The sequence below is a fragment of the Ranitomeya imitator genome, chromosome 3, assembly GCF_032444005.1.
Source record: "Ranitomeya imitator isolate aRanImi1 chromosome 3, aRanImi1.pri, whole genome shotgun sequence".
NCBI lineage: Eukaryota > Metazoa > Chordata > Amphibia > Anura > Dendrobatidae > Ranitomeya > Ranitomeya imitator.
The window spans coordinates 755,157,136-755,181,340 of NC_091284.1; positions in this window are offsets into that span (position 1 = coordinate 755,157,136).

A 24,205-nucleotide genomic window follows, 5' to 3' on the forward strand; every position below is an offset into this window, starting at 1 on the left:
CTCCGTAACTGCTGCTATTAACCCTGTGCGACCAAGTTTTTACGCAGCATCAATAGTAAAAAGATCTAATGTTACAAAAAAAAACGTTTTTCTCACCCTCCGACATGGTGCTGTCCTCGGCAGAGCAAGCGGCAGGTTCCGGTGCTAAGGATGTTATGCAAGAAGGACCAGCCATGACGTCACGGTCATGTGACTGCGACGTCATCACAGGTCCTGCGCTCATACCAACCCTGGGTCCGGAAACTGCCGCGTGCAACGCACACAGGCGCCAGGACTACTAGAGCCCTTCAGAAGGTGAGTATGTTTATTTTTTGTTTTAAGTCTTTTTTAACCTGTTACATACGTGGCTGGACAATATACTATGTTTCTGTGCTAGAAACTGGAACACATGGGCTACTTGCACAGTGAACAAGTCTGTAGGAAAATGTTCACACACCACCAAGAAACATGAAGACACAATAGAGCATAGTAGAACCAAAAACACTCAGTTTAAAAAAATCACAGTAATCCGCAAGTGCTAGTAAAAAACAGGGTATTTGGTTGATACGTTTTTTGCAAAAAATGTATACTAAGCTGCTCCACCAAACGTCAAGGTATACCCATATCAGAGCAGTCCTAACTGATGTATGCAATCCCTGTCTGATGTATTTAAAAACCTGATCATCTATATATTACCTGTGTGAACAGGGTTCAGAGAGGAAAAATCCATTTGGACATGCTGAGTGGAACAGCTTTTGTGCAGATAGCCCAAGAGGAGTGGTGTGTTGTGAATTCTGTGGCCAAGCTCCCTCCTGTGGTCGTGAGTGGCACTTCGGCTGGTTCTGTCTATGAGCTTCCTTTGGTGGATGAGAGTGGTACTGCGGCTTCTGAGTTTCCTTCCTCAGGTGATGAGGTTAAGTCGTTAGGTGCTGCTCTATTTAACTCCACCTAGTGCTTTGATCCTGGCCTCCAGTCAATGTTCTAGTATTGGTCTTGCTTTCTCCTGGATCGTTCCTGTGGCCTGTCTCTCCTGCATAAGCTAAGTTTTGCTTGGGTTATTTTTGTTTGCTATTTTTTCTGTCCAGCTTGCTATATTGGTTTTTCTTGCTTGCTGGAAGCTCTGGGACGCAGAGGGAGCACCTCCGTACCGTTAGTCGGTGCGGAGGGTCTTTTTTCCCCTTCTGCGTGGTTGTTTGTAGGGTTTTGTGTTGACCGTAAAGCAATCTTTCCTATCTTCGGTCTGTTCAGTAAGTTGGGCCTCACTTTGCTAAATCTATTTCATCTCTGCGTTTGTATTTTCATCTCAACTCACAGTCATTATATGTGGGGGGCTGCCTTTTCCTTTGGGGTATTTCTCTGAGGCAAGGTAGGCTTGTTTTTCTTTCTTAGGGCTAGCTAGTTTCTCAGGCTGTGCTCGAGGCGCATAGGACTGGTCAGGAGCGCTCCACGGCTACCTTTAGTGTGGTTGGATAGGATTAGGGATTGCGGTCAGCAGAGTTCCCACGTCTCAGAGCTCGTCCTATGTTTTTGGTAATTGTCAGGTCACTTTGTGTGCTCTGAACTTCAAGGTCCATTGTGGTTCTGAATCTCCTGTTCATAACAGTGGTGGGTAACACCCTAGTCTTGTAGACACAAAAGAACAATTATAGAAACAGGAACACATGGGCTACTTGCACAGTGAACAAGTCTGTAGGAAAATGTTCACACACCACCACGAAACATGAAGACACAAAAGAGCATAGTAGAACCAAAAACACTCAGTTTAAAAAAATCACAGTAATCCGCAAGTGCTAGTAAAAAACAGGGTATTTGGTTGATACGTTTTTTGCAAAAAATGTATACTAAGCTGCTCCACCAAACGTCAAGGTATACCCATATCAGAGCAGTCCTAACTGATATATGCAATCCCTGTCTGATGTATTTAAAAACCTGATCATCTGTATATTACCTGTGTGAACAGGGTTCAGAGAGGAAAAATCCATGTGGACATGCTGAGTGGAACAGCTTTTGTGCAGATAGCCCAAGAGGAGTGGTGGGTAACTCCCTAGTCTTGTAGACACAAGAGAACAATTATAGAAACAGGAACACATGGGCTACTTGCACAGTGAACAAGTCTGTAGGAAAATGTTCACACACCACCAAGAAACATGAAGACACAAAAGAGCATAGTAGAACCAAAAACACTCAGTTTAAAAAAATCACAGTAATCCGCAAGTGCTAGTAAAAAGATGTAAAAAACAGGGTATTTGGTTGATACGTTTTTTGCAAAAAATGTATACTAAGCTGCTCCACCACGTTTACGTTTCTGTGCTGTATACTACGTGGCCCTGTTCTGTATACTACGTCGCTGTGCAATATACTACGTGGCTGTGCAATATACTACGTGGCTCGGCAATATACTACGTGGCTGGGCAATATACTACGTGGCTGGGCAATATACTACGTGGCTGGGCAATATACTAAGTGACTGGGCAATATACTACGTGACTGGGCAATATACTACGTGACTGGGCAATATACTACGTCGCTGGGAAATATACAGTACAGACCAAAAGTTTGGACACACCTTCTCATTTAAAGAGTTTTCTGTATTTTCATGACTATGAAAATTGTAAATTCACACTGAAGGCATCAAAACTATGAAGTAACACATGTGGAATTATATAACAAAAAAGTGTGAAACAACTGAAAATATGTCTTATATTCTAGGTTCTTCAAAGTAGCCACCTTTTGCTTTGATGACTGCTTTGCACATGCTTGGCATTCTCTTGATGAGCTTCAAGAGGAGGTCACTGGAAATGGTTTTCACTTCACAGGTGTGCCCTGTCAGGTTTAATAAGTGGGATTTCTTGCCTTATAAATGGGGTTGGGACCATCAGTTGTGTTGAGCAGACGTCTGTTGGATACACAGCTGATAGTCCTACTGAATAGACTAGAATTTGTATTATGGCAAGAAAAGAGCAGCTAAGTAAAGAGAAACGAGTGGCCAACATTACTTTAAGAAATGAAGGTCAGTCAGTCCAAAAAATTGGGAAAATTTTGATAGTGTCCCCAAGTGCAGTTGCAAAAACCATCAAGTGCTACAAAGAAACTGGCTCACATGAGGACCGCCCCAGGAAAGGGAGACCAAGAGTCACCTCTGCTTCTGAGGATAAGTTTATCCAAGTCACCAGCCTCAGCTCAGATTAGAGATCAGGTCAATGCCACACAGAGTTCTAGCAGCAGACACATCTCTACAATAATTGTTAAGAGGAGACTTTGTGCAGCAGGGCTTCATGGTAAAATAGCTGCTAGGAAACCACTGCTAAGGACAGGCAACAAGCAGAAGAGACTTGTTTGGGCTAAAAAACACAAGCAATGGACATTAGACCAGTGGAAATCTGTGCTTTGGTCTGATGAGTCCAAATTTGAAATCTTTGGTTCCAACCACCGTGTCTTTGTGCGACGCAGAAAAGGTGAACGGATGGACTCTACATGCCTGGTTCCCACCGTGAAGCATGGAGGAGGAGGTGTGATGGTGTGGGGGTGCTTTGCTGGTGACACTGTTGGGGATTTATTCAAAATTGACGGCATACTGAACCAGCATGGCTACCACAGCATTTTGTAGCGGCATGCTATTCCATCCGGTTTGCGTTTAGTTGGACCATCATTTATTTTTCAACAGGACAATGACCCCACACACACCTCCAGGCTGTGTAAGGGCTATTTGACCAAGAAGGAGAGTGATGGGGTGCAATGCCAGATGACCTGGCCTCCACAGTCACCAGACCTGAACCCAATCGAGATGGTTTGGGGTGAGCTGGACCGCAGAGTGAAGGCAAAAGGGCCAACAAGTGCTAAGCATCTCTGGGAACTCCTTCAAGATTGTTGGAAGACCATTTCCAGTGACTACCTCTTGAAGCTCATCAAGAGAATGCCAAGAGTCTGCAAAGCAGTCATCAAAGCAAAAGGTGGCTCCTTTGAAGATCCTAGACTATAAGACATCATTTCAGTTGTTTCACACTTTTTTGTTAGGTATATAATTCCACATGTGTTAATTCATAGTTTTGATGCCTTCAGTGTGAATTTACAATTTTCATAGTCATGAAAATACAGAAAACTCTTTAAATGAGAAGGTGTGTCCAAACTTTTGGTCTGTACTGTATATATATAAAGAGTTTTTGGCAAAGCCAGCTTACCGCTTTGAAGAAACAGGAATACATCCAACCTGTGGTTACAGTTCCCACGGAAAACGGATTGGGACAAATCCACACATGTAAAGAAAAAAACTTTTTGTTTCTCCAGCGATCAGTCCAATGGTAGAGTAAAATATACCTTTTATTTATCCATTAAAAAGTTCCAGATTTCTTCAGTTACAATATTGCATTCAATCCTTTATGGATGACATGTTTCGACACCACATGTGTCCTCCTCCAGGTATATATACATATATATATATATATATATAAAATAAAGGGAACACTTAAACAACAGACTATAACTCCAAGTAAATCAAACTTCTGTGAAATCAAACTGTTCACTTAGGAAGCAACACTGTTTGACAATCAATTTCACATGCTGTTGTGCAATGGAATAGACAACAGATGGAAATTATTGGCAATTATCAAGACACCCACAGTAAAGGAGTGGTTCTGCAGGTGGGGACCACAGACCACATCTCAATACCAATGTTTTCTGGCTGATGTTTTGGTCAATTTTTAATGTTGGTTGTGCTTTCACACTCGTGGTAGCATGAGACGGACTCTACAACCCACATAAGTGGCTAAGGTAGTGCAGCTCATCCAGGATGGCACATCAATGCGAGCTGTGGCAAGAAGGTTTGCTGTGTCTGTCAGCGTAGTGTCCAGAGGCTGGAAGCGATACCAGGAGACAGGCCAGGCAGAACACCAGGATTAGCAAATTCACCACTGGCGCCCTGTCCTCTTCACAGATGAAAGCAGGTTCACACTGAGCACATTTGACAGGCGTGACAGAGTCTGGAGATGCCGTGGAGAGCGATCTGCTGCCTGCAACATCCTTCAGCATGACCGGTATGGCAGTGGGTCAGTAATGGTGTGGGGTGGCATTTCCCTGGAGGGCCGCACAGCCCTCCATGTGCTCACCAGAGGTAGCCTGACTGCCATTAGGTACCGAGATGAGATCTTCAGACCCCTTGTGAGGCCATATGCTGGTGCAGTTGGCCCTGGGTTCCTCCTAATGTGGGACAATGCCAGACCTCATGTGGCTGGAGTGTGTCAGCAGTTCCTGCTAGATGAAGACATTGAAGCCATGGACTGGCCCCCCTGTTCTCCCAACCTGAATCCGATTAGCACATCTGGGACATCATGTCTTGCTCCATCCACCAACGTCACGTTGCACCACAGACTGTCCAAGGGTTGGTGGATGCTTTAGTCCAGGTCTGGGAGGAGATCCCTCAGGAGACCATGCGCCACCTCATCAGAAGCATGCCAAGGCATTGTACAGTAGGGAGGTCATACAGGCACGTGGAGGCCACACACAATACTGAGCTTCGTTTCCTTGTCATGAGGCATTTCCACTGAAGTTGGATCAGCCTGTAATTTGATTTTCCACTTTGATTTTGAGTATCATTCCAAATCCAGATCTCCATGCGATATTCATTTTGATTTATATGGACAATTGGTATGTTTTATTGCTCTGAACACAGTCCACTATGCAATGAATACAAATTTGCAACTGGAATACTTCATTCAGAGATATCTAGGATGTGGTATTTTAGTGTTCCCTTTATTTTTTTGAGCAATATATATATATATATATATATATATATATATGTACAGTAGAGACCAAAAGTTTGGACATCTTCTCATTTAAAGATTTTTCTGTATTTTTATGACTATTAAAGTACATTCACACTGAAGGCAACAAAACTATGAATTAACACATGTGGAATTATATACTTAACAAAAAAGTGTGAAACAACTGAAATTATGTTATATATTCTAGGTTCTTCAAAGTAGCCACCTTTTGCTTTGATGACTGCTTTGCACACTCTTGGCATTCTCTTGATGAGCTTCAAGAGGTAGTCACCGGGAATAGTCTTCCAACAATCTTAAATGAGTTCCCAGAGATGCTTAGCACTTGTTGGCCCTTTTGCCTTCACTCTGCGGTCCAGCTCACCCCAAACCATCTCGATTGGGTTCAGGTCTGGTGACTGTGGAGGCCAGGTCATCTGGCGTAGCACCCCATCACTCTCCTATTTGGTCAATAGTGAGAAGAATGTGCAAATGTGTCAGGTATAATCACACACAGCTCTGCAGTGAGATCAGGAGATTAGAGAGCGACCATTGCACATCACACTGGTAACCATTACACATCACACTGGTAACACCCTCTTCTATTTAAAACAAGCTCTGAAGGCAGAGTTATCTTCCCATCAGCATCCTCCCCATAGCCTGGAAGAGACCAATTGCATAAAGTGACAAAAGATGATTTCTCAACAACAAGGCATCTGATATGAGACACATATGGAACATTTTTCAGCAGTCTATAACATGTATGCCCATATTAATAGTTTAGATAGGTCAAATGTGCTGAAATATTCCATTTAAAGGGGTTGTGCAGGACTTTTATATTGATGGCCAATCTTTATGTACGGTACCTTGCATCCCCACTGATAAGCTGTTCTCAATGCTGGTGGTGCCCAGATGTGCTGAGTTAAGGAGCTGCACAGCTCAGCTCCATCAATAGAATAGTCGCCACGGCCAGATACTATGAATCAACCACCTAAATAAACCCGGCCTCGGCCACTATGCATTGACAGAACTGTGTTGTGTAATTCAGCAACTCTGGCCGCCGCGCGCACTGGGAACAGTTGATCTGCATCCCCATGGATTAGATATTGATGACCTTTTGTCATGGATGTGTCAGAGGCTGCAGACTGTTGCACTGCATGTGTCTGCAGAAGGTCTCATCAGTTTGCTTTGAAGACTTCTGCCTGGTCCTTATGATGCTAAAACCCAGTGGCCACCTCCCCCATCTCTAATGGTCACACCTAGATCTGGGTGCTTATAACTCCCAACTTGCTGTTGGGAGTTGTGTTTGATATTTTCTATTTGCACTTCCCTGTTGAGGCTTGGAGCTGCAGAACTCAGCTAGCATCCTCTTTGGGGGTTGAAGAAGAATGGTGTTTTTCTCTGAGTCCACTCAAGCTAAGTTTCCCCTTGTTTTGTGTATCCTAGCTGTCCTTAGTGTTAGTGGGGTTCGACCAGCGCGTATCCTGTCCTTCCCGGTGCAGGGCTTGTTGCCAGGGTCAGGCAGGGATTAGGTATCATACGAACCTATATAGGGACGATAGGGCAGACAGGGAGATGTTAGATCTGTCTAGGGGTCTCTACTGTTATGAAAGGCAATTCAGTACCACAATGGACATAGCAGTCAGAGCACATACAGTGATCTGACAATAACCCAAAATCATAGAACGAGCTCTGAGACGTGGGAACTCTGCAGACCGCAATCCCTAATCCTCTCCAAACAACACTAGAGGCAGCCGTGGATTGCGCCTAACACTGCCTATGCAACTCGGCACAGCCTGAGAAACTAACTAGCCTGAAGATAGAAAATAAGCCTACCTTGCCTCAGAGAAATACCCCAAAGGAAAAGGCAGCCCCCCACATATAATGACTGTGAGTTAAGATGAAAAGACAAACGTAGAGATGAAATAGATTCAGCAAAGTGAGGCCCGACTTTCTTAACAGAGCGAGGATAGAAAAGGTAACTTTGCGCTCTACACAAAACCCTAAAGAAAACCACGCAAAGGGGGCAAAAAGACCCTCCGTACCGAACTAACGGCACGGAGGTACACCCTTTGCATCCCAGAGCTTCCAGCAACAAATTAGACAAGCTGGACAGAAAAAATAGCAAACAAATAGCAAAGAAGAACTTAGCTATGCATAGCAGCAGGCCACAGGAATGATCCAGGGAAAAGCAAGTCCAACACTGGAACATTGACAGGAAGCCAGGATCAAAGCATTAGGTGGAGTTAAGTAGAGAAGCACCTAACGACCTCACCAGATCACCTGAGGGAGGAAACTCAGAAGCCGCAGTACCACTTCCCTCCACCAACAGAAGCTCACAGAGAGAATCAGCCGAAGTACCACTTGTGACCACAGGAGGGAGCTCTGCCACAGAATTCACAACAGTACCCCCCCTTGAGGAGGGGTCACCGAACCCTCACCAGAGCCCCCAGGCCGACCAGGATGAGCCACATGAAAGGCACGAACAAGATCGGGAGCATGGACATCAGAGGCAAAAACCCAGGAATTATCTCCCTGAGCATAACCCTTCCATTTAACCAGATACTGGAGTTTCCATCTAGAAACACGAGAATCCAAAATCTTCTCCACAATATACTCCAATTCCCCCTCCACCAAAACCGGGGCAGGAGGATCAACAGATGGAACCATAGGTGCCACGTATCTCCGCAACAATGACCTATGGAATACGTTATGTATGGAAAAAGAATCTGGAAGGGTCAGACGAAAAGACACAGGATTAAGAACCTCAGAAATCCTATACGGACCAATGAAACGAGGTTTAAACTTAGGAGAGGAAACCTTCATAGGAATATGACGAGAAGATAACCAAACCAGATACCCAACACGAAGTCGAGGACCCACACGGCATCTGCGATTAGCGAAACGTTGAGCCTTCTCCTGGGACAAGGTCAAATTGTCCACTACATGAGTCCAAATCTGCTGCAACCTGTCCACCACAGTATCCACACCAGGACAGTCCGAAGACTCAACCTGTCCTGAAGAGAAACGAGGATGGAACCCAGAATTGCAGAAAAATGGCGAAACCAAGGGAGCCGAGCTGGCCCGATTATTAAGGGCGAACTCAGCCAAAGGCAAAAAGGACACCCAGTCATCCTGATCGGCAGAAACAAAGCATCTCAGATATGTTTCCAAGGTCTGATTGGTTCGTTCGGTCTGGCCATTAGTCTGAGGATGGAAAGCCGAGGAAAAAGACAAGTCAATGCCCATCCTACCACAAAAGGCTCGCCAAAACCTTGAAACAAACTGGGAACCTCTGTCAGAAACGATATTCTCTGGAATGCCATGTAAACGAACCACATGCTGGAAGAACAATGGCACCAAATCAGAGGAGGAAGGCAATTTAGACAAGGGTACCAGATGGACCATCTTAGAAAAGCGATCACAGACCACCCAAATGACTGACATCTTTTGAGAAACGGGAAGATCAGAAATAAAATCCATAGAGATATGTGTCCAAGGCCTCTTCGAGACCGGCAAGGGCAAAAGCAACCCACTGGCAAGAGAACAGCAGGGCTTAGCCCAAGCACAAATCCCACAGGACTGCACAAAAGCACGCACATCCCGCGACAGAGATGGCCACCAAAAGGATCTAGCCACTATCTCTCTGGTACCAAAGATTCCAGGATGACCAGCCAACACCGAACAATGAACCTCAGAGCTAACTTTCTTGGTCCACCTATCAGGGACAAACAGTCTCTCCGCTGGACAACGATCAGGTTTATTAGCCTGAAATTTTTGCAGCACCCGCCGCAAATCAGGGGAGATGGCAGACTCAATTACTCCTTCCTTGAGGATACCCGCCAGCTCAGACAAACCCGGAGAGTCGGCCACAAAACTCCTAGACAGAGCATCCGCCTTCACATTTTTAGAGCCCGGAAGGTACGAAATCACAAAGTCAAAACGGGCAAAAAACAGCGACCAACGAGCCTGTCTAGGATTCAACCGCTTAGCAGACTCAAGATAAGTCAAGTTCTTATGATCAGTCAATACCACCACGCGATGCTTAGCTCCTTCAAGCCAATGACACCACTCCTCGAATGCCCACTTCATGGCCAGCAACTCTCGGTTGCCCACATCATAATTTCGCTCAGCAGGCGAAAACTTCCTGGAAAAAAAAGCGCATGGTTTCATCACTGAGCAATCAGAAGCTCTCTGCGACAAAACAGCCCCTGCTCCAATCTCAGAAGCATCAACCTCGACCTGGAACGGAAGAGAAACATCTGGTTGACACAACACAGGGGCATGAAGAAAAACGACGCTTCAAGTCTTAAAAAGCTTCCACAGCAGCAGAAGACCAATTGACCAAATCAGCACCCTTCTTGGTCAAATCGGTCAATGGTTTGGCAATACTAGAAAAATTGCAGATGAAGCGACGATAAAAATTAGCAAAGCCCAGGAACTTTTGCAGACTTTTCAGAAATGTCGGCTGAGTCCAATCATGGATGGCTTGGACCTTAACAGGATCCATCTCGATAGTAGAAGGGGAAAAGATGAACCCCAAAAATGAAACCTTCTGCACACCAAAGAGACACTTTGATCCCTTCACAAACAAAGAATTAGCACGCAGGACCTGAAAAACTGTTCTGACCTGCTTCACATGAGACTCCCAATCATCCGAGAAGATCAAAATGTCATCCAAGTACACAATCAGGAATTTATCCAGGTACTCTCGGAAGATGTCATGCATAAAGGACTGAAACACTGATGGAGCATTGGCAAGTCCGAATGGCATCACTAGATACTCAAAATGACCCTCGGGCGTATTAAATGCAGTTTTCCATTCATCTCCTCGCCTGATACGCACCAGATTATACGCACCACGAAGATCTATCTTGGTGAACCAACTAGCCCCCTTAATCCGAGCAAACAAATCAGATAACAATGGCAAGGGGTACTGAAATTTAACCGTGATCTTATTTAGAAGGCGGTAATCTATACAAGGTCTCAGCGAACCATCCTTCTTGGCTACAAAATAGAACCCTGCTCCTAATGGTGACGATGACGGGCGAATATGCCCCTTCTCCAGGGATTCCTTCACATAACCGCGCATAGCGGTGCGCTCAGGCACGGATAAATTAAACAGTCGACCTTTTGTGAATTTACTATCAGGAATCAAATTGATAGCACAATCACAATCCCTATGCGGAGGTAGGGCATCGGACTTGGGCTCATCAAATACATCCCGGTAATCAGACAAGAACTCTGGAACCTCAGAAGGGGTGGATGACGAAATTGACAGAAATGGAACATCACCATGTACCCCCTGACAACCCCAGCTGGACACCGACATGGATTTCCAATCTAATACTGGATTATGGGCTTGTAGCCATGGCAACCCCAACACGACCACATCATGCAGATTATGCAACACCAGAAAGCGAATAACCTCCTGATGTGCAGGAGCCATGCACATGGTCAGCTGGGTCCAGTATTGAGGCTTATTCTTGGCCAAAGGCGTGGCATCAATTCCTCTCAATGGAATAGGACACTGCAAGGGCTCTAAGAGAAACCCACAACGCTTAGCATACTCCAAGTCCATCAAATTCAGGGCAGCGCCTGAATCCACAAATGCCATGACAGAATACGATGACAAAGAACAGATCAAGGTAACGGACGGAAGGAATTTTGACTGTACTGTACCAATGGTGGCAGACCTAGCGAACCGCTTAGTGCGCTTAGGACAATCAGAGATAGCATGAGTGGAATCACCACAGTAGAAACACAGCCCATTCAGACGTCTGTGTTCTTGCCGTTCAACTCTGGTCAAAGTCCTATCGCACTGCATAGGCTCAGGTTTAAGCTCAGGTAATACCGCCAAATGGTGCACAGATTTACGCTCACGCAAGCGTCGACCGATCTGAATGGCCATTGACATAGACTCATTCAAACCAGCAGGCATAGGAAATCCCACCATGACATCCTTAAGGGCTTCAGAGAGACCCTTTCTGAACATAGCTGCCAGCGCAGATTCATTCCATTGAGTGAGCACGGACCACTTCCTAAATTTCTGACAATATACCTCTATCTCATCCTGACCCTGACAAAGAGCCAGCAAATTTTTCTCTGCCTGATCCACTGAATTAGGTTCATCGTACAGCAATCCGAGCGCCAGGAAAAACGCATCGATATTACTCAATGCAGGATCTCCTGGCGCAAGAGAAAACGCCCAGTCCTGAGGGTCGCCGCGCAAAAAAGAAATAACAATCAAAACCTGTTGAACTGGATCACCAGAGGAGCGAGGTTACAAGGCCAGAAATAATTTACAATTATTTTTGAAACTCAGAAACTTAGTTCTATCTCCAAAAAACAAATCAGGAATAGGAATTCTTGGTTCTAACATAGATTTCTGATCAATAGTGTCTTGAATCTTTTGTACACTTGCCGAGAGCTGATCCACAAATGAAGACAGACTTCTAATGTCCATCGCTACACCTGTGTACTGAACCACCCAAATGTCTAGGGGAAAAAAAAGGCAAAACACAGTGCAAAGAAAAAAAAAAATGGTCTCAGAACTTCTTTTTTCCCTCTATTGAGAATCATTAGTACTTTTGGCTTCCTGTACTGTTATGAAAGGCAATTCAGTACCACAATGGACTTAGCGGTCAGAGCACATACAGTGATCTGACAATAACCCAAAATCATAGAACGAGCTCTGAGACGTGGGAACTCTGCAGACCGCAATCCCTAATCCTCTCCAAACAACACTAGAGGCAGCCGTGGATTGCGCCTAACACTGCCTATGCAACTCGGCACAGCCTGAGAAACTAACTAGCCTGAAGATAGAAAATAAGCCTACCTTGCCTCAGAGAAATACCCCAAAGGAAAAGGCAGCCCCCCACATATAATGACTGTGAGTTAAGATGAAAAGACAAACGTAGAGATGAAATAGATTCAGCAAAGTGAGGCCCGACTTTCTTAACAGAGCGAGGATAGAAAAGGTAACTTTGCGGTCTACACAAAACCCTAAAGAAAACCACGCAAAGGGGGCAAAAAGACCCTCCGTACCGAACTAACGGCACGGAGGTACACCCTTTGCATCCCAGAGCTTCCAGCAACAAATTAGACAAGCTGGACAGAAAAAATAGCAAACAAATAGCAAAGAAGAACTTAGCTATGCATAGCAGCAGGCCACAGGAATGATCCAGGGAAAAGCAAGTCCAACACTGGAACATTGACAGGAAGCCAGGATCAAAGCATTAGGTGGAGTTAAGTAGAGAAGCACCTAACGACCTCACCAGATCACCTGAGGGAGGAAACTCAGAAGCCGCAGTACCACTTCCCTCCACCAACAGAAGCTCACAGAGAGAATCAGCCGAAGTACCACTTGTGACCACAGGAGGGAGCTCTGCCACAGAATTCACAACACTCTATTCCCCCCTTCCATAGTGATTAGTTCCCTTTCCTTAGCCTTTCCTACCACAATAGACTTCGAGCTGTCACTGATGTTAGAGGGGGCAATACATGGTATTAAGTAATGGGGTATGTAAACTTTTGATCAGGGTCATTTGGATGTTTTGGGTTGTCATTATGATTTAACAAGAGAAAACACAGTAGTTTGACAATAAATGAGTTCACCCAACCACTAACCATGAGTGGAGAAAAAGTTTTGGTGTTATCATTCATATTCTCTGAAAAAAGGCCAAGAAAGCAAAAATTCTGCCGGGGTATGTAAACTTTTGAGCACAATTGTAAGTCTATGAGCTCTCAGATATTGTTCATGCTGGAACAGATCTCACTGGGCCTAAAGGTACCGTTACACTAAACGACTTACCAACGATCACGACCAGCGATTCGACCTGGCCGTGATCGTTGGTAAGTCGCTGTGTGGTCGCTGGAGAGCTGTCACACAGACAGCTCTCTCCAGCGACCAACGATCAGGGGAACGACTTCGGCATCGTTGAAACTGTCTTCAACGATGCCGAAGTCCCCGGGTAACCAGGGTAAATATCGGGTTACTAAGCGCAGGGCCGCGCTTAGTAACCCGATATTTACCCTGGTTACCATTGTAAAAGTTAAAAAAAACAAACAGTACATACTCACATTCCGATGTCTGTCACGTCCCCCGGCGTCAGCTTCCCGCACTGACTGTGTCAGCGCCGGCCGGCCGTAAAGCATCACCGCTGTGCTCTGCTTTACGGCCGGCCGGCGCTGACACAGTCAGTGCGGGAAGCTGACGCCGGGGGACGTGACAGACATCGGAATGTGAGTATGTACTGGTTTTTTTTTTTAACTTTTACAATGGTAACCAGGGTAAATATCGGGTTACTAAGCGCGGCCCTGCGCTTAGTAACCCGATATTTACCCTGGTTACCAGTGAACACATCGCTGGATCGGCGTCACACACGCCGATTCATCGATGACAGCGGGTGATCAGCGACCAAAAAAAGGTCCTGATCATTCCCAGCGACCAACGATCTCCCAGCAGGGGCCTGATCGTTGGTCGCTGTCACGCATAACGATTTCGTTAACGATATCGTTGGTACGTCACAAAAAGCAACGATATCGTTAACTAAATCGTTATGTGTGAAGATACCTTAATTCATTGAGGTGTTTATGCCAGACTTCAAATGTAAAACACATTATTAAGTTGCAATGTTTTTGCCCAAAAATATTCCAACTTTTCATGTTTCAAACCAGTCTCGGCCATTTGCCAATAAGGACAGAGCATGGCAATGCCCATCAGTCAAATTCATGAAGGTTACACTTCTTGAGTCCTAAGATACAAGATCTCAGATACAGAAGCCACATTATGCAAAATAGTCCTACGGTTGTCAACCCGGGACTCGTATGGGCTATAACCCTATGGAGCTCCCAAATTGAATTAGAACATAAGAACACGAAGCATATCAATCAGAAAAAAATACGTAGTAAGGCTGTCGTCACACTAGCAGTATTTGCTCAGTATTTTACATCAGTATTTGTAAGCCAAAACCAGGAGTGGAACAATTAGAGGAAAAGTATAATAGAAACATATGCACCACTTCTGATTCATCACCCACTCCTGGTTTTGGCTTACAAATACTGATGTAAAATACTGACCAAATACTGCTAGTGTGACGGCAGCCTAATTAAAAAGGTACCGTATATACTCGAGTATAAGCCGAGATTTTCAGCCCACTTTTTTGGGCTGAAAGTCCCCCTCTCGGCTTATACTCAAGTCATACCCAGGGGTCGGCAGGGGAGGGGGTGCGGGGGCTGTGTAATTATACTTACCAACTCCTGGCGTGGTCCCTGCAGGTCCCTGGCTTCCCGGTGCCAGCAGCTTCCTCCTGTACTGAGCAGTCACATGGTACCGCTCATTACAGTAATGAATATGCGGCTCCACCTCCCATAGAGATGGAGCTGCATATTCATTACTGTAATGAGCGGTAACGGTGACCGCTCACGACAGGAAGAAGCTGCAGCGCTGGGGAAGCCAGGGACTGCACAGCGCCAGGAGCAGGTAAGTATAACGGGGAGGTGGAGCGCTGCGCGATATTTACCTGCTCCCCGTTCCGGCGCCACTCCATCTTCAGCAGTGGTGCACAGGTCAGAGGGCACGGTGACGTAGTTAGTGCACGCCCTCAGCCTGAACGCCAGTGCTGAAGATGGAGCGGCGCCGGAATGGGGAGCAGGTGACTATTGAAGGTTCCGGGGGCATGAGCGACGGAGTATGCGATTTTTTTTTTTATCACAGCAAATGGGGCAAGTGTCTGTATGGAGCATCTATGGTGCCATAACGTTTGTGCAGCACTATAAGGGGCCATAACGTTTGTGCAGCACTATATGGGGCCATAACGTTTGTGCAGCACTATATGGGGCCATAACGTTTGTGCAGAACTATATGGGGCTATAACATTTGTGCAGCACTATATGGGTCCATAACGTTTGTGCAGCACTATATAGGGCCATAACGTTTGTGCATCACTTTATGGGGCCATAACGTTTGTGCAGCACTGTATGGGGCCATAACGTTTGTGCAGCACTATATGGGGCCATAATGTTTGTGCAGCACTATATGGGGCCATAACGTTTGTGCAGCACTATATGGGGCCATAACGTTTGTGCAGAACTATATGGGGCCATAACATTTGTGCAGCACTATATGGGGCCATAACGTTTGTGCAGCACTATATGGGGCCATAACGTTTGTGCAGCACTGTATGGGGCCATAACGTTTGTGCAGCACTGTATGGGGCCATAACGTTTGTGCAGCACTTTATGGGGCCATAACGTTTGTGCAGCACTATATGGGGCCATAACGTTTGTGCAGCACTATATGGGGCCATAACGTTTGTGCAGCACTGTATGGGGCAAGTGTCTGTATGGGGCCATAACGTTTGTGCAGCACTATATGGGGCAATTGTCTGTATGGGGCCATAACGTTTGTGCAGCACTATATGGGGCAAATATCTTTATGGAGCATCTTATGGGGCCATAATCAGCATTTGTGCAGCATTATATTGGGCAAATACGTCTATGGAGCATCTTATGGGGCCTTTATTAACCTTTATGCAGGATTATATGGGGCATATTTTAATATGGAGCATCTTATGGGGCCATCATAAAGTTTATGGAGCATTATATGGGGCTCCTGATTCAATATGGATATTCAAAAACGCTTAACCTTCCGATGTCTCAATTAATTTTACTTTTATTGGTATCTATTTTTACTTTTGACATTTACCGGTAGCTGCTGCATTTCCCACCCTAGGCTTATACTCGAGTCATTAAGTTTTCCAAGTTTTTTGTGGCAAAATTAAGGGGGTCGGCTTATACTGGGGTCGGCTTATACTCGAGTATATACGGGTATATTTTTAGTGTCACGGTAGATCTTGAAAGGCAATACATAACATATATCTCAAAACAGTTTTATCAATAACAGAGCTATTCAAATGCGGTCAAAGTGACAATGCAACTAATTATGTAAAAAGTAGTTTAGGAAATGACAGGCTCACTACCACCACATAGGGGAAAATATGTATTATCATTCATTTTCTAAGGTCGTTGACTATTCAAGTTTTTAGATCTAAACAGTGGTGAAGCAAGTATTCCCATTATTGGTGTTACCCATATTCATGGCTGTGAGTGTAGACACGCGCCCCTAAGTGCGTTGATCATCGGCTTTCTCAGGGGGCACCTGAGGACTTCTGTATCATTAAAAATATACCTTTTTAATTACTATGTATTTTTTGATGGTTGATATGCTTCATGTTTTTATGTTCTAACTTCTTTAGTCCTAGAAGTTCATTTCTGCCTTAGGTACATGACATTTAAGACACGTAAGATGTCTAATTCATTAAGTGATGTGTGCCTTTGAATAAATTTAGCACATGCTACTCCAGCGACCCCGTTAATTAAAATTGGTGTGCACAACGATAGTCTTAATGAATCAGGACCATTGTTCTCAGTAGCACTGTAAACGAGATGTGCTGTCCATTACATGATATGAATTGGGACAGAATTATCTATTTATGAACAATCTACCCCATCATTCTTCGTCAGCCTGTGTAAAAAGGCCGATACATGAGATCCAGATGACTTTAATAGTTGATTGCACTTCTTTAAAGGTTTGAAATCAGTTTGTGTAAATGCTGTATGTATATGTTAGTATTTGGAGACCCACTTTTAAGTTTTGACCAGGGCCCTACTTTGTCTAAAACCGGCCCTGCCCATTAATCATTTCAACCATTTGGAAAAATTCTCATTCACATTGTCCAAGAGCAAATATCTGATACAAAAGTGAAGTACTCCAGCTGTAAACAAGATTTTTTTATTCACATAAAGGCAAATGTCATCCAAACACTTAAATTCAATGATCCTCCTCAATTCGACCATCATGGAGATGAGGTGAAAACTAAAGAAAGGAGTGGAAAGATAAGAAACACTTTTAGTCCCTCTATGTACAAATTAAAACAAATAGATACAAATATGCAAAAAAAAATACAGATATAAGCAACGATTTTTTTTTTAAATTAAAGGGAATCGGTCATCAGGATTTTGCTTCTTCATTTGAGAGCAGCATAATGTAGGAAAGGAGACCCTGATTCCAACGATATATCACTTAGTTTACTGGGTGCAGCAGTTCTAACACAATCAGAGATCTTAGACATACAGTATGATGAAGCAGAGCTGAAGAAGCTAACCCCGCCCACATCAGGGTCTTTATGTACATTGTCTATTGACAGTGAGCTGCTCATCAGAGGAGGGGGCATGGACAGACTAGGTCTCACTGTAACTGTAGTCCGAGCAGTCATAAGGTCCTGGTGATATAACCTTTATTGTACGTAAACAACTGCACACAGATTGGTAAGTAATGCATTGCTGAATTCAGTGTTTCATCCCCTACCTCACACTGTCTTCAGATTACATAGTAAAATCCTGCTGACAGACTCCCTTTAAATGTGTTTTGACAATGGTTTGTCATGAGATCGTACCATCAAAAAAATCAGTATATTTAGGGAGTCTGTAATCTGTTCCTAAAATATTTCCCTCTTCCCTCCTGCACAGCTGGGTTTGCTCATTGGCATGTGGTGATAAAAGCATCACAATTCAGTGGTGCATGAATAATTGATCAATGACATTAACAGTAAACAATTAGATTTACTGTGATCCAAGAGAGCTGTTTATCATGGAATATTGGTGATTGTAAAACACAAAAGTGTTATATGTATGAGCAGTGGCGTACCTACAAAGTTATGGCCCCGCTGCGAACTTTCAAATGGGGCCCCCCTACCATGCCAAAATATTTTCCACCCAAATTCACATTTTCCCTATTCATTTCGCACACTATAGCTTTATTGCAAAGTTGAATAGTGTGACCTCAGTAGCGTAACTATGCGGTGCCCCATCCTGGTATATATTTGTCCCCCGTACTGCCGTTGTTATGTAATGTATAAAAGAAAATAAACCATTATACTCATCAGGAGCTTACATAGAAGTCATGGGGATCCATATAAGAAGTATAATGCACCCCCATAGTCTTCCTTATAATATAATGCACCCCCCTTAGTCCTCTATATAATATATGGCACAGTTCATAGTTATCCATATAGTATAATACACTCCCGACAGTCCTCCATATAGTATAATACACTCCCCATAGTCCTCCATATAGTATTATACACTCCTCAGTCCTCCATATAGTATAATACACTTCTCATAGTCCTCCATATATTGAAATACACTCCTCATAGTGCTCCATATAGAATAATACACTCCTCATAGTGCTCCATGTGGATCAACATGTTAGGGCATGTTAGGTTAGGCTATGGGTTGAACTAGATGGACTCATAGTCTTCCTTCAACCTTAATAACTATGTAACTATATAATGCACCCCTCATAGTCCTCCATATAGTATAATACACTCCTCAGTCCTCCATATAGTATAATACACTCCTCAGTCCTCCATATAGTATAATACACTGCTCATAGTGCTCCATATAGTATAATGCACCCCTCATAGTCCTCCATATAGTGTAATACACTCCTCAGTCCTCCATATAGTATTATACACTCCTCAGTCCTCCATATAGTATAATACACTGCTCATAGTGCTCCATATAGTATAATGCACCCCCCATAGTCCTCCATATAGTGTAATACACTCCTCAGTCCTCCATATAGTATTATACACTCCTCATAGTCCTCCATATATTAAAATACACTGCTCAGTCGTCCATATAGTATAATACACTCCTCATAGTGCTTCATATAGTATAATGCACCGCCATCGTCATCCATTTCGTACAATTCACTGCCCATAGTATAATGCACCCCATAGTTCTTCATATAGTATAATGTATTCCCCAAAGTCCTCGATACAGTATAATGCAGCCCACATACTGTATAGTATAATGCAGCCACCCCACAGAGTATAATGCAGCCACCCCACAAAAGTATAATGCAGCCCCGCCATACAATATAATGTAACAAACATAGAATATAATGCAGCCCCCCCTCATAGTATAATGCATACAGGAGCAGTGAGAAAGAAACGGGCAAACGGTGACTAGGGGGCAGGAGAGAAGGACTCAAGGCGGCTAGGGGAGACAGGCACAAGGGTGACACAGGGAGCTTGGGAGCAAAGAAGACAGGCACAAAAGGACACACGGGGGCTAGGAGGCAGGGGAGAAGGGCACAAGGGGACTAGAGGGCAAGGGAGACTGACAGAAGGGGACAAGGGAGACTGACACTAGGGGACACACGGGGACTAGTGGGCCAGGGAGACTGACAAAAAGGGACACACGGGGACCAGGGACACAAGCACAAGGGGACAAGGGAGACAGGCACAAGGGACACACATGGACTAGTGGGAAAGGGAGACTGACACAAGAGGACAAACGGGGACAAGAGACGCAAGCACAAGGGGACAAAGGCGACAGGCACAAGGGGACTCATGGGGACTAGGAGGATGGGGAGAAGGGCACAAGGGGACACACAGGGACTATGGGGCAAGGGAGACAGGCACAAGAGGACACAAAGGGACTCTAAGGGCAGAGTAGATAGGGACGCATGGGGAGACGGGGCTGCAAAGGGATGGGGAAGACCGGGGAGACTTGGGAACAGGGAAAAAAGGGGCACAGGGTTTACGAGGACAGGGTAGATGGGGAACACACGGTGAGAAAGGGGACAGGGGAGCCTTGAGAGCAGGGCAGATGGGTCACACAGGGACAAGGGGAATGGAATACATGGGGGTGTGGGTCGACTCAGAGCATGGGAGATGGGGAGCATTAGGGGACCAGGGGAGGAGGGACAAGGTACATACGGGGGCCCGGAGGAGCACAATGACCTGAACCTGGGAACCTATGAGGACATAGGGCATGGGAGAGCAGGGATGAAATAGGGCTGGTGTTAAAGTGGTCCGGGGACGCTGAGGACGGCGACACATGGGCAGCAGACACAACTCACTGCAGCCGGTCCCATATACGTCCATGTTCATCCCCGGATCCTCCAGATGGCTGAGCCGCTGCGGCATCCCCCTCCTGGGCAGCTCGGTCCAGGCGCCCCCCAGTGACATCATCGCGCACCCGCAATGTCAGCTGACGCTCTCTCCATCATTCCTTTGAACTGTACCAGCGTCATAGACGCCGGTATAGTTCAATGTGGCAGCGGCAGGGGGAGTCGGGTACCTCTGACCTGCCGGGCCCCTGACCTGCCAGGCCCGATCACAGCAGCGACCGCTGCGATCATGGTAGCTACGCCACTGTGTATGAGCCCATTTTTCATTAGTGGTGAATTAAAGAAAAGCTTTCTTAACCCCTTCACCCCAAAGCCTGTTTTCACCTTCCTGACCGGGCGAATTTTTGCAATTCTGAGCACTGTCACTTTAGAAGGTCATAACTCTGGAACGCTTCAAATGAATCCCTGTGATTCTCAGATTGTTTTCTTGTGACATATTGTACTTTACGATAGTAATTAAATTATTTCGATATAACTTGCATTTTAAAAAAAAAAAAAAAGAAATTTGGTGAAAATTTTGAAGATTTCACAATTTTCAAACTTTTAATTTTTATGCCATTAAATCAGTGGGTCATATCGCACAAAATAGTTAATAAATAACATTTCCAACATGTCATGCTAACATCAGCACAATTTTGGAAACGTTAAAAGTTGACCAGCAATTACCCATTTTTACAACAAAATTTGCACAATCATTTTTTTTAAGGACCACCTCACATTTGAATTGACTTTGAGGGGCCTGTATGACAGAAAATACTCCAAAATGACACCATTCTAAAAACTGCACCCCTCAAGGTACTCAAAACCATTTTCAAGAAGATTATTAACCCTTCAGGTGCTTCACAGGAACTTTTGGAATCTGGAAGTAAAAAATATTTACTTTTCATTCACAAAAAATTTCCTTTAGACCTATTTTTCTAAAACTTTCACAAGCGTAACAGGAGAAAATGGACCATGCATTTTGTTGTGCAATTTCTCCTGAGCATGCCGATACCCCATATGTGGGAAAAATCTACTGTTTGGGCACACAGCAAGGCTCGGAAGGGAAGGAGCACCATTTCATTTTTTTAATGTAAAATTTGCTGGCATAGTTAGTGGACGCCATGTCATATTTGGAAAGCCCCTGATGTTCCTAAACAAGTGACACCATTTTGGAAACTAGACCCTTTCTGGAACTTAACTAGATGTGTATTGAGCACTTTGAACCCTTCTGCTTCACAGAAGTTTATAACGTTAAGCTGTGAAAATTAAAAAAATCACATTTGTCCCAGATAAATATTTTTAGCTCCAAATTTTGCATTTTCATAAGGGCAACATGAGAAATTGCTCCATAGAATTTGTTGTTCAATGTCTCCTGAGTACTCCAATACCCCATATGTGGGGGAATACTACTGTTTTGGCACATGGCAGGACTTGGAAGGGAAGGAGTGCCATTTGACTTTTTGAATGCAAAGTTTGATGGAATAATCAGCAGATGCCATGTTATGTTTGAAGAGCCCTTGATGTGCCTAAACAGTGGAAACCCCCCACAAATGACACCATTTTGGAGAATAGACCCCTTTGCGACCTTATCTAGATGTGTATTGAGCACAGGTGCTTCACAGAAGTTCATGCCGTGAAAATAAACAAAATCACATATTTCCCACAAAAATCTTTTTTAGCTACAAATTTTATATTTTCACAAGGGCAAAGGGAGAAAATGGACTCCAAAGTTTTTTGTGCAATTTCACCTGATTCACCGATACCCAATATGTGGTCGAAAACTACTTTTGAGGCATAGTGCAAAGCTCAGAAGGGAAGTAGCGCCATATTACAGTGCAGATTTTGTCACATTGGCAGAGCCCCTGAGGTGCCAGAACAGCAGAATCCCCCATAAGTGACTTCATTTTACCAAAAAACCTCTCAATGAATTCATATAGGGGTGCAGTGATTATACTGACACCACAGGTGTGTCACAAACTTTTATACCATTAGGCAATGAAGAAAAAATAATTTACATTTTTACCACTAAGATTGTGAGTTAGCCCGAGTTTTACATTTTCTCACAGGAAAATGGGTAAAAATGGCATCAGAATTTGTCCCACAATTTCTGCTGAATGTAGAAATACCCCATATGTGGCTGTACAGTACTGCTTAGCCATGCGGAGAGACTCAGGAGGGACAGAGCGTTATTTGCCTCCTTGAGCGCAGATTTTCCTAGACTAGTTTGCGGATTCCATATAAAGAGCCCCTAAGTGCTAGAAAAGCAGAAGTCCCCCACAAGTGACTACATTTTGGAAATTATAACCCTTTAGAAATTTATCTACAGATGTAGTGACGGTTTTGACTCCATGGGTGTTTTCCAGAAGCAGGCAGCAGTTGATGTTGCTGAGTGAAAATTGCAAACTGCCGTTGTAATGACCAGTATGCTGTAGTGAACTGTATGTTGCAGTCACCAGTACATTATGCCCAGCTCATGCTTCTAGAGACACGCACCTGTAAATTAGGCAACAGAAATGCCAAACATGTGGGTGCTAAATGTTGATTAGGCACACTGAGGCTCAGAAGGGAGGGGGGCATTTGGATTTGGGAGCGGAGAATTTGCTGAATATCTTTGAGGAGCAAGGAGCCATTTAGCTTTTCCAGAGCATTTGTGCTACATGTAGCGTGGAAGCCAGGGGCGGACACAGACAGCTTGGGGCCCCTGTGCAGGAAATGTGTCTGGGCCCCCCTCCTTTTAAGGCGACAAAGCTATATATATATATATATATATATATATATATACTAGATGGTGGCCTGATTCTAACGCATCGGGTATTCTAGAATATGTATGTATATAGCAGCCACATACTATATAGCACAGGCCACGTATATAGGAGCCATGTAGTATATAGTATACAAATAGTACGTGGCCTGTGCTATATAGTATGTGGCTGCTATATACATACATACATATTCTAGAATACCCGATGCATTGTATATAACGCAGCCCATGCAGTATCTAACACAGGCCACGTAGTATACAGCAGCCATGTAGTATATAACACTGCCCACATAGTATATAGCAGCCATGTAGTATATAGTACTGCCCACGTAGTATATAGCAGCCATGTAGTATATAGTACTGCCCACGTAGTATATAGCAGCCATGTAGTATATAGCTCTGGCCACATAGTACTGGCCATGTAGTATATAGCAGCCATGTAGCCAACGCAGCCCACGCAGTATTTAGCAGTGTGGGCACATATCCCTGTTAAAAAAAAAGAATTAAAATAAAAAATAGTTACATACTCACCCCCTGGGATCCAACGGTGCTGTGGCGATGGGCACACGGCTGCCGCCATCTTCCGTTCCCAGGATGCATTGCAAAATTACCCAGAAGACTTAGCGGTCTTGCGAGACCGGTAAGTCTTCTGGGTAATTTTGCAATGCATCTCTGGGACCGGAAGCTGGCGGAAGGCGCGAGCGCATCCTCGGACAACGGAGGGTGAGTATAGCAGGTTTTTTTTAT